The following is a 14734-nucleotide window of genomic DNA, read 5'->3' as shown; positions in this document are numbered from 1 at the left end:
TTTGCCAGCTGCAGCACACTGCTGGCTCATATTTAAGTGATTGTCCACTAGGACTCCGAGATCCCTCTCACAGTTACTACTATTGAGCAAGGTACCCCCTATACTATACCTGTACATTTGGTTTTTCTTGCCTAAATGTAGAACCTTACTTTTTTCACCCTTGAATTTCATTTTGTTAGATAGCACCCAGTGTTCAAGTCTGTCCAGATCCTCCTGTATCCTAAGCCTGTCTTCTGGAGTGTTGGCTATTCCTGCCAGCTTGGTGTCGTCTGCAAATTTGATGAGTTCCCCATCTATCCCCTTGTCCAAATCATTGATGAAGATATTGAAGAGCACTATGCCTAGAACCGAGCCCTGGGGCACCCCACTATACATTTTCCTCCATGTAGATGCAGTTCCATTGAGGACCACACACTGAGTCAGCCAACTACAAATCCATCTGGTGGTGATGCTGTCTAACCCACCTTTTTCAAGTAGTAGGTTGTGATTTACTTTATCAAATGCCTTACTGAAATCCAAGTAAATTATATCCACAGCATTCCTCTGATGCACTAATTTTGTCACTTGGTCAAAGAATGCAATAAGGTTTGTCTGGCATGATCTGTTTTTGACAAACCCATGTTGGCTTTTAGTAGTGATTTTGTTTGCCTCTAGGTGTTCACTGATTCGTTGTTTGATTATCTTTTCCAGAATCTTTCCATATATTGAGGTCAGGATGATAGGTCTGTAATTTCCTGGGTCCATTTTTTTCCCCTTTTTTGAAGATGGGAACTACATCAGCTCTTTTCCAGTCCTCTGGTAGTTCCCCAGTGCTCCAAGATCTTTGAAAAATATAGTTCAGTGGTTCTGAGATCACATCTGCCAGTTCCTTGAGAACCTTGGGGTGTAATCCATCTGGTCCTGGTGATTTGAAGTTGTCTAGGCTGGACAGGTGCTCACTTATCATTTTCTTGCATATTCTGTTTTTTTATGGCACTATTTTTGATAGGTTGGTCTGTTTTTTCCTTTGTGTAAAGACAGATGCAAAAACCCGAGTTAAATAGTTCTGCTTTCTCCCTACTGCTTGTCACCTTCTTGCCACTTTCACCCACTAATGGACTAATCATTTCCTTCACTTTTTTATTGTTTTTTACATGTTGAAAGAAGCTTTTTTTGTTATTTTTTACTTTGGTCGCAAGCCTTAGTTCATTATGAGCCTTACTTTCCTCACTTCATCTTTGCAGGCTCGGGCTATTTGCTGATATTCTGATTTAGTTATGTGCCCCTCTTTCCACTTTCTATACTTGTCTTTTTTATCTTTCAATTTATCAGAGAGTTCTCTATGCAGCCATGCTGGTTTCTTTTGAGAGCTGTTATTTTTCCTCTTTATTGGTATTGTGCTATATTGGGCTTCTATTATCTCGCTTTTCAAAATTTCCCAAGCTTCTTGAGTTGTTTTCCCCTGGAGGAATCTTTCCCAAGCCCTCTCTAAGTTTACTGAAATTAGCTCTCTTGAAGTCCAAGACTCTAGTTTGACTATGTTCTATTGCTTGTGCTTCCATAAAGTTGAATTCTAATATTGCATGATCTCTACCTCCCAAGGCTCCTGTGGCTTCAACATCTTCTATCATTTCATCTGTTAGTGAGAATTAGGTCCAATATGGCTAATCCTCTAGTTCCCTTCTCTACTTTTTGGGAGACAAAGTTGTCTGCTAGGTTTGTCAGGAATCTGTTTGATCTTCCACTTGGTGCTGAGTTTGTTTCCCAGTTGATGTCAGGGTAGTTAAAGTCCCCCATTACTATTGTGATTTGCTTCCTACATACCTTAATTAGCTGACTAGCAAACAGTTCATCTATTTCCTCTGTTTGGTTGGGTGGCCTATAGTATACACCTATGGCAATGTCATTTTTTCTGGGTTATTAGTTCCTTCTTTGTAGTCATTGTCTGGATTTGTAAGTTTAGGTTAGAAACTTGTTCTTTATCTCATTTGCATTATTTTTAGTCTCATCATGAAATAAAACAATGGTCTCTTGGATTGATTTCAACATAGAAAGAATTTCTCAGATTCATTAACATTTTCTTATTGGTATATCAAGCTGGGGGCTTCAGAGACAAGTGTTAAAGATGGTTTTTTTACCATTTGAGGCTAAGTATGAAACACCCATTTTGTTTTTGTATATAGTCTTTATAGTCCAATAGGGTCCCCAACACAGATAAGCAGCCCAAGAGGTTTTTTTCCCTTTTCCCAGCTGCAGTCTGCAAAGTGAAAGATTCCAGGAACAACAAAGAGTCTTATCTAAGTCTGGGCTTCAAGCCAAGTTTCCTTTAAGCATAATAAATTGTAGTGCCATGATTTGTCACTAGATGTCGTTGACATCATCTTCCAAATCCACACCTATTTTACAGACTTTCAAATATCTTTTCTAAAAAAAGTCTCAAAAGTACTTTTAGCCCCCAAATTTCAAAGCTATATATCTGTATTAATTCCAAATTGATCTTGTAGTTTTCTCTATTTTCCCCCAAAGCAATTAATTCACCGCTTTTCTTTTCCTGAGGGAGGGGGCAAAAACTTCCCTTCCCTCTCTCATCGGGGAGGATTCTTTGCTTTGGGCATTCTTTTTTCCAGGACAGTAGTATTAAGGTCATAACAAGAGGATAAAGTCTCACCCAGTTCCATCCACATTGCTCAAAAATTGCTAGTTAGTGCTTATCTTTGGTTGTCAGCAGCTTCTGACTGGCCACATGAATGTAGCCAGTCTTTCCCCTGCTGGTTTGGAGTGCTTCCTTGGATCCAGCGGAAAGGCCACTGAACCTCCATGATTGACAAGGGTCTCCTCTTTCTTTGTTGCCTCTCTGGGGCAACTTTTGACCCTTTTTAGGGTCCCCAGTGGGGCAAAATTGAACGTGGAAGATGGAGCCCCGTCTTCCTGCATCTAGTATGCCACGACACCTAACCGGAAGTCCTCCTTTTACAATCTTCTGACAAGCAAAGTCAACGGGGAAGCCAGATTCATTTAACAACCATTTGATTAACTTAACTACAGTGATTCATTTAACAATGGTGGCAAGAAAGATTGTAAAAGGGGGCAAAACTCACTTAACAAATGTCTTGCTTAGCAACAGAAATTTTGGGCTCTATTGTGGTCATAAGTCAAGGACTATCTGTATTTCTTGGCTATTTCTGGAGATAAAAACAATAAAACAATTTGATTTAGTAGGTTGGCTAGGCTTGTATCCCAAAGTATGGCTTATTTTAATTGTTTTATTAGCTTCCATTTTCAAATTCAAAGACTTATCAATTAATGAATTTTTTCCTTAATTCCTTAATTTAATTCTGTACCCCTTACTTCCTTTAAAAATCTGTGTGATCAGATCCTAACCTATATTCCAGTCCTTTTCTTTAAAAGGTGGCAAAATACCAGACAAATCATCAGATTGCACTTTTTATGTTAAGAAAATTGCCACTTCAGATGAAATTGTTGAATTTTCTTTTCATGACCAGACGCTAAATGCAGTTGTAGACTTCAAAATATTCTGAAAACATTTTGGTTAAGTAGCTTTGCTTTCTCCTTGAATGATATGCCACTGTTTATTTACTTTATTACTATACTATATTTGTTTTGTTAAATATGATTTTATCCAAAGCATGTATTTAACAAAAAGTGAATAGTATTGGAGAATGTTTTCTATTTGCCCCCTTTATTTAGCATTCAGAAACATATATTTTACAGTATATACAAGAGACATGTACAGATACAGTAGCTAAAAAAAATCATCCTGTGGTTAAGATACAGGGCTGAGACTAAAATTCAGTGGGTAAGTGGCTTCCAAGTCTGGGAATTGGGCAATTTATCAATTACTTCACTTCACCAGCAGGAACACATTCCTAAATTGGGCAGACCTTGATAGTAATTAACAGTTTTTGCTACAACAACTCTGATCTATCCTGGATAAAAATAGCCAGACCATGACGACCCATGGATTCATAATCAGACTGAACTACAGTAATGCATTGTATGAATGAGAAACCTTTCTTTATGAGTTGCCACCAAGTATGGCAGCTATGTGCCATGGATACTCCTACTCACATGCTTAAAGGGATGTATTAGCTGCTCTCCTTTTTTGGGAGGTGGTGCCTTTAAGTGTCATGGCAACTACATGATCAGTTCTCTGCAGTTTTCTGTACAATATTTTCAGAGGTGTTTCATCATTGACTTCTTCCTAGAGCTGAGAGTGTGTGACTCAAAGTCATCCTGTTGGCTTTTGTGCCTAAAAGCAGGAGTAGAATTCAGGTGTCCTGCTCCTAGTCCAATGCCTTAATCACTAGACCAGACTGGTCCTCATTAGCTACCTATTAGCTATCAAATTACATTCATGTTTGTTTACAACACTGAAAAGGGATAGGCAATGTAAGGAACAGTTGTCTTTACTAAAGATTTTTCCATCTTTACATTCAGTGGAACACACTTTGCTTATCACACCAATTTGCTAATATTCACTTTGCAATAGTGGAAAGAAGGGCATTCTTCATGGTTGTACTCACTATGTCCCTATTGAGAATAGACTCACAGTGGGGAGTTTTCTGTGAATATCTTGGTTGCCAGTATTGCTAACAGCCCATTGCAACTTACCAATGTTTTATCATTCTGTTTTTTTAACTGATCGCTTTTATTCCATGTTGTTATTTTATTGTAAATCATGTTGATGCTTGTAGTTAGAAATTAAAAGTGATACAGAAATATCAAATACAAATACAAACCTGTCGCTTCCAAAACAGGTTTGGTTGTCACGAACGTGCAGTGTTCTAGGTGTGGTTTTAGGTGAGGTGCTGTTCCATTACTGGGAATGGAGATTTTGAGATGCTCACCTGGGTTGGGGTTTGCAATTGATCAACACAAACCGTCCCTCTTATGGCCCATCCGAGTTCCGTCTTAATGGCTACTGGGGTTTCTGGTGGACCTTTGATTCTTTCATCGGAGCCAATAGACTCTGGGGCGTCTCTCCCCACCTTGAGTAGGATTTCAGCTTCAGAATCTAGAGGAGGGATTAAATCGGCTATGTGTGCTAAGTGAGGTATTTTCTTGCTGCCTCTGGTGTTGAGATTTCGCTGCAAACATCTGGTAAGGTCTCCCATTCTAATACTGATGGTACCCGGAAATGTGAACTTCCATCTATCACTTCTATGCGTAGACCAGTGATTTTCTTCCCCGCCTTGTGCATTGGTACTGTGCACATATTTATTGCAAAATGCTTCAGTTCACTCTGGAGGTCGAAGAGGTCGAAAAAGGTGGGCTTAGCTATAGTAACTTTGCTGTGTGGGTCTAGTATGGCATACATCTTTACGGCCCTTTCAGATTGCCCGTCAGGGTAGACTTTTGCAAGACAGATGGGTGAGCATGAAGGAGGGCATGGTGAGTCGCCACATATATCTGTATAGTACGTCGTGTACTGTTTTGGCTGCTCTTTGCAGTCAGTTTGAGTCTCCGTCATTGAAGTTGCTTGTTGTGTCACTTCAGAGGGCTTCTTAGTTTCTAGATGTAAGGCTGCTGGGTGCTTGTTATTGTCACACAGGTGGCATTTCACCCTAGCTGTGCAGTCTTTGGCCATGTGCTCCATAGAGTCACAGCATTTGAAACATACCCTATTCTCTTTGAGTAGGGTCTTTCGATCATCTAGGGATTTTTTCCTAAATTCTCTGCAATCGTTTAGAGAGTGAGAGGCCTTGTGCATTGGACAAGTCAGGCCTTTTTTAGCTGGACAAGGATTCGAATAAGAACTCCTCGGTGTTCGTTCGTCGGGAATCTTTTTTGGGTGAAGCATGATGTCTGTTTTGTACACTGAAAAGGTGATTCTGTCCTTCGTAGCTTGGATGGGTCCCTTGACTACATCAGAGTTTTGACTGCTTCGCTTGGTCGTTGGGAAGTGTGCTTCTCTGTTGGAGAGGTATAGGGGGTCATTGTAGAGGTCAACCTGGTCACTGATAAATTCAGTGAGAACCGCAAAGGGGGGAATTTTGTTTTGGTTGTTTTTCATGTAAGCTTGAGAAAGCTCGATCCATTGTTCACATATCAACCATGGTAGTTTTTGGATGATAGGATTTTGTGTCCTAAACAGGTCAAGGCAAGCTAATCCCAGCAAGATAGGATCCTGTTGTGCTGTCTGTAGTTGAGTAATGAGCGACGAGAAAGTCTTCAGCTGTTGATGTTCGTAGATTCTTATGTCGGGGAAACTAAGAATGTGGTCCAGAAGCGAGGACTCTGTCACTGTGGGTTCACCATAGTCCTTGTCAAGTGTGGCCCAAGTCTTTGTACGGCTGATGTCAGGGTCACCCAAATGGGCAGCGAAGATGTTGTTCACAGTGATTACGGATTTTGGGCTTAGCCAGCCTGTCAGCTGGACGAGTTCCTCATCTGGTGATGCGTCGATCCCGTGTGTGGGCTGTAGCTTGGTGGAGGTGGTGCATCCCTTCTGGGAGTGGGGGTGTGCACCATGGCTGGCTGGTAACTTCCTTCGGCATATTGTTGGCTGAGGGTATTTTGTCATGTCACGTGCAAAGGACCTTGTTGGCTTGGTCTGAACTCCTCTGCTCGGGCGTTGAGCTGAGGGAACCCAGGTTCCTGCTTGCTTACTTGTTGGAGGGTCTGTCTTTCTGGTAGAGTGTAGCTGGCTCCCTGGTGGGATGGCACGGCTGGTGCTCGAGACTCTCCTCTGTGGTCAGGTCTGATGGCAGTTCCTTGGGACGCTGCCTCCTGTTGGTGCAGCAGGGACTCTAGTATGGCTCGAGCTCTTTCAATCTTGTCCCCGAGTGATGGCTGGTTCTGCTCTAGGGCCGTTGGCACTGCAGATGGACCCATCTGGTTCCCATCAATGGTATGATTCAATGGATTCCGTGGGGCAACAACGGTGGACAGATCCTGTGGCGCTGCCTTCTGTATAGCTGTAGTCACTGCTGGTGGACCCATCTGGTTGCCATCAAGGGTATGGTTCAGTGGGTTCAATGGGGCAGCGACGGTGGGAAGATCTCGTGACCTAGGTGTCGTGGCATCAACTCTCTGGCTGACCGGCACATCTGGTCATTGAGATTCTTCTGTTCGCCTACTCGGTCTTGGGGGGCTTGTGGCCGGCTGTGGCGCTCTCACCTGCCCACGCTGAAACGTGCTTTGGTTGTCCACGTAGGCTGTATGTGGCTATGCCGCTCTTCATTTTCCAATTGTTCCCTATTGGGCAGGAAAATGGTGTGCTGGAGTGTTCTCTGAAGGCCTTTTGCTCTTGCCATTTTGTCTGCTACTTCTCGCTGACTTCTTATGAACTCAAGCTCGTCTTGAGTTGCCTTCATTTTAGCCTTCCTTATATCTGCTTCAGCTTCTGCGTCAGCCTCTGCTTCAGCTTCTCTTTGAGCTGCTTCAGCCGCCTCAGCGTCTGCGTCAGCCTTTCTTTTGGCTGCATCAGTCTTCCTTTTGGCTGCATCAGTCTTCCTTTTGGCCGCTTCAACCTTTCATTTGGCCTTCAGTTGAGCTTCTTCTATTTCCATCGCTTCCAATTCCTTCTTCTTCAGCTGCTCCTCTTGTGCCACGTGAAATACTGCTTTGGCAGCATTAGCATCGATGATTACTTGCTCTGCATGTGAAATTCTGGATGCTTGGCTATGACGGGAAGATGCTTTCGAAAGGCGGGAGGTGCCTGTGATGTGAGATTGTTGTGACAAGCTGGAATGCATCTTGGAGATATGGTGAAAGAATGAGGCCTTTTCAGACACGTGAGATGGAGCCACATGTGCCTGTTGTGATGGTGCATGTGAGGAGCGGGAAACTTCGGACTCGGCCCTGTCGACCGGTCTGTCTCTCTGGCGAGGCTTGGGCTGTGGGGAACCCTGTGAGCTCTCTAGAAGCTTCTTACGTTCCTCGTTTAGTAGCTTGAGGCTTTGCATCTCGCTATCGACTCTTGAGACTCTTAATTGTTCCCGAATGTCCTTGAGTTGCCATTCAGAGTCCATCCATTGCGCATAGGCGTCTTCCTTATCTCCTTCCATTGCGTGCGCATGTTCTGGGGAGAGTTCCTCCTTCTGTTCTTGGTAGAGTTTGTATAATCTCTCCCAGCATCTTTCATGGTGCTTGTGGATGATGTCCCATTTCTCCATCAGATGTGAGTGCATGGCTTCTGTGGGCTTTCTTTGTTGTCTCAAATCATAGTGGCCCTGAGACGTCTTTGGCTTCACTGAGTCTTGAGCTACAGCCTCTGTGTGCAGGTCAAGGTTGGCTGTTCGCAGCATTTTTCTTTGGCCGGCTGGTTGGTGTCTCAACTAGGCTGGTTGGTTGAACCCCTTCATCTAAATCAATAAGACACTCTGCCATGGCTAAGACAGGTTCAGTACACTTCCTAGCTGTTTTAAAGCAAATTAGATGAACTTTTCTTTTTGACCGCTAGGGGTCGCTGCTTGTAGATCAGCTTCAGGGGTGCTGTCTGTAGGTGGAGATGCCACTGGGTGCGTTCTCCTGTGTTTGTGGGTACTTCCACACAGTTCACCCCTCACCACTAGGGGTCATTTGCTGTGGGTCAGCTACCAGGGCGCTCTTCCTTCGAGGTTCACCCTTTGTCCACTGAAGGGCTGGCTTTGGGCGTGATTAAAGGCTTCCATGTAGTTCCTCCTTTAACCACTAGGGGGCATCTGAAGAAAGGCCAGCCAAATTCTTCCTATTACCACGTTACTGCTAGTGGCCATTGAGAGAATGTAGAGCTACAAAACTCCCACCTGGCCGTTAAGTTGCAGGCTGGAACCCCTTGGTCATCAGCTTGTGATAATAAGCAAGGACAATTGGCTCTCCTTTCTACTCCTTAATTTCCCTCAAACTGGAACAACTTGGTCTTCAGCTTGAGTGAGTGAATACTTTGGCGAAGTTCACTCTGTGCCCTCTACAGGGTGTTGGTAGCTTGGGATAAATTTAAGTAACTTGCTCTTTAACTAACAGATTTACTCTGCGTAGTTAGTGATCTGAGCAGTGAAGTACCTTCTTCCTCTCTAGGGGGTGCTCTTAGCTTGGCTTGGTATAAGCCTGCTACGTGCTAAATTAATTATCAAGTTGTTGTAATCCAACATAATCAAATTCAAATTTAACAGGATGTCATGTGCAGATTGGCCACTAGGGGGTGCTACTGCATTGCTATTGGGGTTGGTTCTGCCTCTGAAACCAGATGCCTTCTTATTCCATTGACATCGGCTGAAATTCCAAGCATTCCTAAGGGAGGGGGGGAGTTTAGCTTCTTTCACCAGTGCTGTGGCTGGGTGAAGAGGTTAATTGCCTTAATTGCTTTCCTTAGTAACCTGTTGCTATGGCAAGTGGACTAAGAAAACAGCATTGGGTTGAGAGTTAATTGACCTATTATTGCCCTCAAAGGGGCCCCTTGCTGCTTGCTTTCTTGGCTAGCAGAATTATGAAGAAGAAACAGAAGTTTTGTAGCTTTGTCTCTCTTCATGCATAAAGAATCAACATATTTCTAAACACTTAAATTCCAGATCCTTAATTTGCATTAGGCAGGCTATGCAGACTTTTCTCTTCTGCTTAGTGAGATAGACATCACAATATCTCTTTGCTTTAAACGTTGGCTTGTAAACAGATCCAAAGGTAATTTTAGCAGAAGCATCCAAACAAACACAAGGCACTTTATAACTTTACTCTAAAATGTTGACTAGCATGCAGAGTTTGACTAGCAATGATTCCTTGCCAGTAGATGCTTGTCAATATGCAGATAAACTTTATCATGCAGTGGCTACTTGCAGAATCAACAAAACAATGCATCTGAATCAGACCTTCCTTTGAAACGCTGTCTGCCAAACAGACACACTGACTTTACTTTGCAGGCGTTTAGTGGGAGACTGATCCCAGAGATTACTGTTGCAGGCAATTGAAGGAATTTAGCCACATCCAATTACTACTTGCCTTTGTAAAGCTAGAGAATCTTTACTTTGCTTCTTTAAACTGTTGCAGATCAGAGGAAAATTAATCATATCAATTTACTATTTGCCTTTACAAAGTTGATATGAACTTTGAGCATCCTTTTACTATTTTGACTCCGAGTTAAAAATGCCTTCTTTTAAATCAAGTCAGATAGATAACTCAATAGAAATGATTTCATAACAAAAAATATATTTCAATCAGAAAGATTACTTGCAATCATGCTGTGGTTGTTACTTCTGGAAAATACATCTTTTGTCCATTCCTATAGGTAAAAGGATGATGCTCTTTTCCATACTGTTGTGTCCTGAGCCTGCAAAGGCAGGCTTGGGATGTTGCAACGGTCCCAGGCAGTTGCAAGCTGCCCGGGACCAGACTGGCTAGTGCCGGCGCTCGCGCGCATGCGTGAGGCGCGCAGCGTGCCTAAATGTTGCCGTTTGGTCTGGGGATTGTCTTTAAGAGTGACTGAGAGGCTTGTGTGCCTCGGCGTTGTAATGGGGCTACAGAACAACAATAAAGAGGCTCCTGAAACTATGAGATGCTTTGTGAGTTATTGCCATTAGCTGAGGACTCAACACTGGTGACGAAGGTGGGATGCCTTATAATTAATTAAGAAGAATTGTAAGCTTACCCTGGAGTCCTGAAGCAGCAAGGAAATGGCGTTAAACTCAGCAACATCGTTGGAGGTAAGCTGGCTGATAGACCCTTCCTGTACTACTGAAAAATGGCAAAGATAGGAAGACTTTCTGAGTTTGATGTTACGCATCCAGAAAGATGGGAGTCTTATGTGGTCAGAGTAGAAAATTATTTCAGAGTAAATCAAGTGAGAAAAGATGGATTAAAGGCCGCCACCCTGCTGTGTGTTTGTGGTCAAGATGCATTTGAAATTGCTGAAAATTTAGCAGCCCCTGCACCTCTTGAATCTGTTACCTACACAGATTTAAAGAAATTACTAAAAGAACATTTTCAGCCCAAGTTGTCTGTTATTGCATGGAGACATACTTTTGAACAGAAGGATCAACAGGCTGGTGAATCAGCTAAAGAGTACATTGCTGCATTGAGAAGAGCAGCTATGCCGTGTGAGTTTAAAGACTTAGAAGAAAGGCTGAGAGACAGATTTGTATGTGGGCTGAGAACCAGAGACTTGCAGCAGAGACTTTTTGCTAAAGAAGACTTATCGTTCCAAGATGCCTTGAGAGAGGTTACTGCAGAAGAGGCAGCAGTAAGAATATGAGGCCTATTAGAAGTACTCCAGAAGCTGTTCCCGTGCACTATGAGAGAGTCCAAGGGAGCTCGGAAGAGGACCCTGATGAACAAGTAGATCATCTCTACCCAACCAAAGAAGGGAAGCAGAAGGAAGGCAAAGAAAAGTCTTCAGCTGTTCCCAAGTGCTTCGGGTGTGGAGGTCGCCACAAGAGGACTGACTGCAGGTTTCGTTCTGCAATCTGTAGAGCATGTGGAAAGTAAGGCCACATTGCAGCTGTGTGCCTGGGCCATCAGAAGGTACAACCCCGAGAAGAATTGTGCCTGAAAGGTACCAGGGTCCCTAGCCAAAACAGGGTGGGTTTCTGTGCTTCACGAAGAAGCATTTATAGGACAGGCACACACAAGCCACTCAAGAAGAAACTGTCACTTAAAGTGAAGTTGCAAGGAGTTCCATTGGTCATGGAACTGGACACTGGGTCTGCACTTTCAATCATTTCCATTCACACATTCAGAAAGATTTGCTCTGGTAGTGGGTTCCAGGCCAAGCTTAGGCCTTCTAATATAGTGCTAACAGACTTTCAAAACTCCAAAGTTGTGTTAAGGGGGAGGCCACCCTTAACGTACAGTATAAGGATTTTGAAGGTCCATTAGATGTATTGATAGTGGAGGGTGAGCGCACGAGTCTCATAAGGCCTTGGGAATACAAGTTACAGGGCTCAATAGTTTGCAAACAGTAGGTCTACAAGAAGTCTGCAAAGAATTTGCAGATGTCTTCAGCCCACAGCTGGGTACATACAAAGAGCCCCCAGTTTCCTTAAAATTGGACCCCACTGTCACTCCTATCAGAATAAAAGCAAGGAGAGTACCTTTTGCTTTAAAAGGAAAAATTGATGCTGAATTGGACAAATTGATTCAGCAAGGAGTCTTAGAACCTGTTGACTCCAGTCCTTGGGAAACTCCCATAGTCACGCCTCTTAACGCTAATGGGGACATTTGCATCTGTGCAGATTACAAATGCACTCTAAATAAGGCATTGCAATAACATGCCTATCCTGTACCTGTAGTCAGCCATATTCTGGCTTCCCTCAAGGGGAGGCATGTTTTTGCAAAGCTTGACTTAGCACAGGCTTATCAACAGTTACCTGTTGATGAAGCTGCTGCTGTAGCACAAACCATTGTAACACAGAGGGGGACATTCAAAGTCAGAAGGCTACAGTTTGGAGTAAATGTGGCTCCTGGAATTTTCCAAAGCGTAATGGAAAATACATTGAGGGGTATACCAGGGGTTTGCCCCTATTTTGATGATGTCTTAATTGCTGGAGATTCCACTCAAAATTTAGCTGAGAGATTGCGGGCTGTCCTGCTGCGGTTCCGGAAAATGGGCCTCCAACTCAAAAAGGACAAATGTAAAATTGGGGTGCCTTCTACAGATTTTCTGGGATTCAAAATTGATGCCAATGGGATTCATCCTGCTGAGTCCAAGTTAAAAGCTATCATGCAAGCTCCTGGCCTAAGTCCAAAGCTGAACTACAAGCTTTCCTGGGCCTCTTGAATTTCTATAATTCATTTATTCCTAACAAGGCTAACGTAGCTGAACCACTTCATAGGCTTCTGGACAAACAGGCAGTGTGGCAGTGGTCACAAGCACATGAAGCAAGCTTCAATGAGGTTAAGGCCTTACTCACATCCAACAATGTGCTTGCACATTTTAATGAAACTCCCTGTGTGCATCGCTTGTGATGCTTCTCCTTATGGGGTGGGAGCAGTACTCAGCCACCTTAGACCGGATGGAACTCAGGTTCCTGTTGCGTATTACTCCAGAACCTTGTCTTCTGCTGAACGAAACTACGCTCAGATAGACAGGGAAGCCTTAGCTGTTGTTGCTGGAATTAAAAAATTCCATGATTTTTTATATGACAGACATTTCACGGTCTACACTGACCATAAGCCTTTGTTGGGGTTGTTTACCACAAACAAACGAACTCCCCATATCATCTCCCCCAGGATGCTGAGATGGTCAATCTTTCTGTCAGCCTATGACTTTTCTTTAATTCACAAACCTGGCAAAGAAATGGGCCACACTGATGGCCTCAGTAGATTACCCTTGCAAGTAGTAGAGGCTGATCCTGCCCCTGCCATCAACATCCTTTCCATTCAGGCGCTGCCTGAGTCATCTTTAAATGCCAGGATATGACTGCTGAATCAAGAGTTTCTGGCTTAAGAGGAACAAGTTATCCACTTTTCAGGGTTGTCTGCTGTGGGACAGCAGAGTTGTCATTCCTACCTCAATGAGGTCTAGGGTCTTAGGCTCCCTTCATGAGGGTCATCCTGGCATTGTATGAATGATGGCGCTTGCGCGCAGCCATTTGTGGTGACCTGGGTTAGACAAGGAAATTGAGGCTAAGGTGCATGCATGCCATCTTTGTCAGCGTTCTCACCCAGAAATACCCCAGGCTCCTGTGCATAGATGGGAGGAAACACAGTCTCCATGGTCTAGGGTGCACATCAATTATGCTGGGCCCTTTCAGGGTCAATTCTTCTTGGTCCTGGTTGATAGCTATTCAAAGTGGCTTGAGGTTGTACCTGTCTCTTCAACCACCGCTGCCAAGACCATTCAAGTACTGAGGGGGATTTTTGCTGCACATGGGCTTCCGGATGTTTTGGTGTCTGACAATGGCCCTCAATTCACTTCTTCCGAATTCCAAGCTTTCTTACAGGCCAACATGATTCATCATGCCACCTCTGCGCCTTTCCACTCTTCCACCAACGGTATGGCTGAACGGATGATCCGCATCACCAAGGATACTTTAAATAAACTGACCTATGGGGACTGGCACCACAGGTTGGCTGATTTTCTTCTTGCTTACCGCACCACACCTTCAACTTCTATGGGGAGAAGCCCAGCTGAACTTCGCTGGGGGCGCAAACTGACTACTAAACTTGACTGGTTGCATCTGGACAGACTGCCTCCTAAGTTTACACAACCCAGGGCACCGAGGCAATTGCTAGTGGGTGCCCCGGTATGGACCCGTAACTACGGGCCAGGTCACTTGTGGGTTCCTGCTGTAGTATGCAAGGTTACAGGTCCTTTGTCATACGAGGTCTCCTTGGATGACGGTCGTATCCTGCGACGGCATATCGACCAGCTGCGTACAAGACTGGACTTACCTTCAGAGACTCCTGGTTCTTTTCCAGGGGGGAAGGCGGACCTCTACGGGCAAAGGGAGGGGTGTTGGCAGCAGCCAGGCACCAACAGAAAGGCCACAGATGGCTTATCACAAGATTCCGCAAGTGTTCCAAACAGGAATTCGTGGGAACCAGCTAGCACACAGGCACCAGTGCCTACTCCAGCCAGGGAGTCACCCCAGGGGCATAATCATTATCCACTAACACCATTCAGCACTCCAGTCAGGGAGAATAACCGGGAGCATCCTAATAACTCACACATTGCAAGAGAGCTGGCACACAATCAGTCTACTTGGCCCAGCACTGCTACTGCATCCAGAAGGAGGCATTCACACAGGGACATGGTCGGAGGGGCAAATCCCAATTCTGACATCTCCGGCATAGTTGAGGGGGCAACTGAGTTTTGGGGCAG

Source organism: Crotalus tigris, unplaced genomic scaffold, assembly GCF_016545835.1.
Source record: "Crotalus tigris isolate CLP2741 ecotype Arizona unplaced genomic scaffold, ASM1654583v1 scf7180000018485.2372832, whole genome shotgun sequence".
In the NCBI taxonomy this organism is placed as follows: domain Eukaryota; kingdom Metazoa; phylum Chordata; class Lepidosauria; order Squamata; family Viperidae; genus Crotalus; species Crotalus tigris.
Note: the sequence above shows the minus strand (reverse complement) of the source record.